We start from the raw sequence: 2,838 nt of genomic DNA, 5'->3' as shown, positions 1-2,838 counted from the left end.
GTTTTATACTCATACGGTTGCTGCTACCTCTGAACTTAAACCTAAGGCTGCCACCCTGAGAAGAACCCATGACTTTCCGCTTATGAGGCGAAACCCGTAACCATTCGGCCACAGTTGGCAAAGTTTTGACTTTGATATCCCTAACAAGTAATTTTTCATCAATTATCTAGTTGACTTGAAAGCATTAGACATCCCCCACATTTTGAAAATGGCAAAAAAAAACAGACAGTCTTACTTCAGCAGATATTTCAACACCGCCAACTGTCGACACTACCAGTGCTTTCATAAACATCACGACTGGAAAAGGTCTCCAACTAAACGCCCACGAAAACCGACGGGCGAACCTGCTTGCCTAAGGCATTGACCAGGACTACCTACCGAAAACACTTTTCGAGGAAGCGCTCGATCGAGTCAACTTTGTTGATTATGATTTGGCACGACAAATCGAAGAGGCAAGAGCCAAAGCGCCCTCTGGCACTCGGTGAGAAAATCGCGGATTACGGCTTCACGAGTGAAAGAGATCATAACAGCAATAGATACCTGCATAAGAAAGGAAACAACCATAAGCACCAGGATCGCCACCTTGGATTTTGAATCGCGAAATCTTTTCGCTTTCGCAAGTGTGGAATATTTGTAGATTTGGAAAGAAACTATCTCTCAGCATCTCCAGACGGAATCTGCTGTTGCATGTCCGAGGTCATTGAAATTAAGTGTCCGTACTCGGACCGATTCAAAGATCCGGCAAGTGCACATTTCCTAAGTAATGGTCAGCTTCCATTAACACATCAGTATTATTATCAGTGTCATTTTCAGATGTTTGTCACAAAGCCATCTAAATGTAATTTTGTTGTGTACACCACACATGGTATTCACGTAACTTTAATTCAATTTGATGAGCAGTTCGTTGAAAAACTTCTTCCCAAGTTAGAAACATTTTACAAGAATATTCTTTGTGTCGATTACGTCAAGAGTCAAATAATAGTATGTTTAATGTCATATTATTAAACATTGAACATATCCTGCAGCCTTATTTTTCATTTGCCCAATACAAGTCCTAAAAACTAAACTCAAAACAAAAAACTAAGAACTAAACTAAACGCCAAAACGTAATAATCAGAAACAAAAAAAATAAACTAAACTAAACATTAAAAACATACAACTAAAAACTAAACTAAAAATTAAACTAAAGAAAGATTTCCACAAGGTTTCAGCAAAATCAAATCATTTCAGAGACTTAAACCATGCTTTAGTTGATATCAAAAGCTAATATTAAAGTTAGTTGATCTCGTCATAAACGTGACGTTGTACACAATGGAATGAAGAGCTGACATTTTATTTTTTGCAAACGAGCATTCCAACAGTTGGCTAGCTATTTCTGAAGAATGCCACGTCTGCTTCTTTTCAAGAGAAAACTACATCGCATATTGTTGTCCCACCAGCAGTGCTAAGCCCCATGTCGAAGTGTTGAAGAGTGGCATATTTTGCGTATCTAACACTCGCACACTCACACATACCTCCACTATCTCCACGCTTACACTCTCAACGAGCACTCACCCACTTCAGCGTTAATAGGAACAACCCATTGTCATAAATATTATTCCTGGCAACACCCTGCTCCACCAGTGCTGCCATCGCCCATTTTCTCCGAGCTACTTTCTGCTTCTTCTGTCAACGACGTTGTAGTCGTCGTTGGTTCTGTAGAAACTACACACGACCACCTTGGCACCTGTCGTCTGACGATGGTCCACATGGGAGAAGATCCCCCTCCCTTCTTTATCGCAGATGTCACCATTTCCCACGCTCCGGAATATCATTAAAGAGTGACTTGGGGCGATCCCGTGGAGACCAAAACGTCGCTGACGTTGTCCCCCTAAGAAAATGGTGTTGACTCAACCAAGACTCGCTCGTTTCATGTTGGGCAACACTATAATTATCACGAGACACCACCAGTAGTAGCATCAGCAGCATCCTCGAAAATTTAATGAACACTTTGTTGGTCGTGGGACAACTTTAAGAGTGCTGGAAGGAAGTTGGTTTATGTCTTGGCAATGTTGAACAAACGTGCTGGTGGGTGTCTTGGATGACGTGTTGAAGGCAAGTTTGTAAATTAACTAGTTTTGGTCGAGACTTTCTACAAAATAGTACATCAAAAGTCACAATAACACATAGACTTCAAAGTGCACCCAAACGAAAAATATATCTCAAAATCTGCAACAGTGGATTTGCTGCAGAAAATGTTATATTTTATTACATTTTTTGCAGCAAGCCCATGAATCATTTTTGCCCGCGTGTAAACAAGTCAGCGATCTGCAGATCTCACCAACACATAGAATGCTGGCGCGTCCCCGAGCAACACTCTAGAGAGAACATTATGTTCGCGCTCTGTCCGTCACCATTCATCAAGCGTTCATGGCGCGGTGGTAGCGTGTCGGATTAGCAACCCAGAAGTTGATGGTTCAATCCTCGTTCTGTTAAGATTTTTTTTCTGCAATACAAACAATCTGCCGTCGGTAATGTCGATAATTGTCGGTAACGGGCAAAAATGTCATACCCCTATATCGCAAAAAATGCATGAGGACAGATTTCATGCAGATTCTGATATACTTTCATGCCGCCATGTATCACAATCATGCGACCGCCGGTTGGGTGTGCAAATTCTTCAAAAGTCACCATCAAAATTCTCACCATAACTTCTGCCCATCGTCATCGATTCAAATCAACCTTCATCATTCACCTCTCTATGATGTAGTGTACTCCCCCAACTGACAGCCGCTTTGATGGTGTCACATCGATGTTGTCGTCGTCACCGCCGGCACATTGCACCAGAAATCGATAAAC

This window comes from Culex pipiens, chromosome 1 (genome assembly GCF_016801865.2).
Source record: "Culex pipiens pallens isolate TS chromosome 1, TS_CPP_V2, whole genome shotgun sequence".
NCBI lineage: Eukaryota > Metazoa > Arthropoda > Insecta > Diptera > Culicidae > Culex > Culex pipiens.
The sequence above is the reverse complement of the archived record's forward strand: the minus strand, read 5'-3'. Positions refer to the sequence as shown.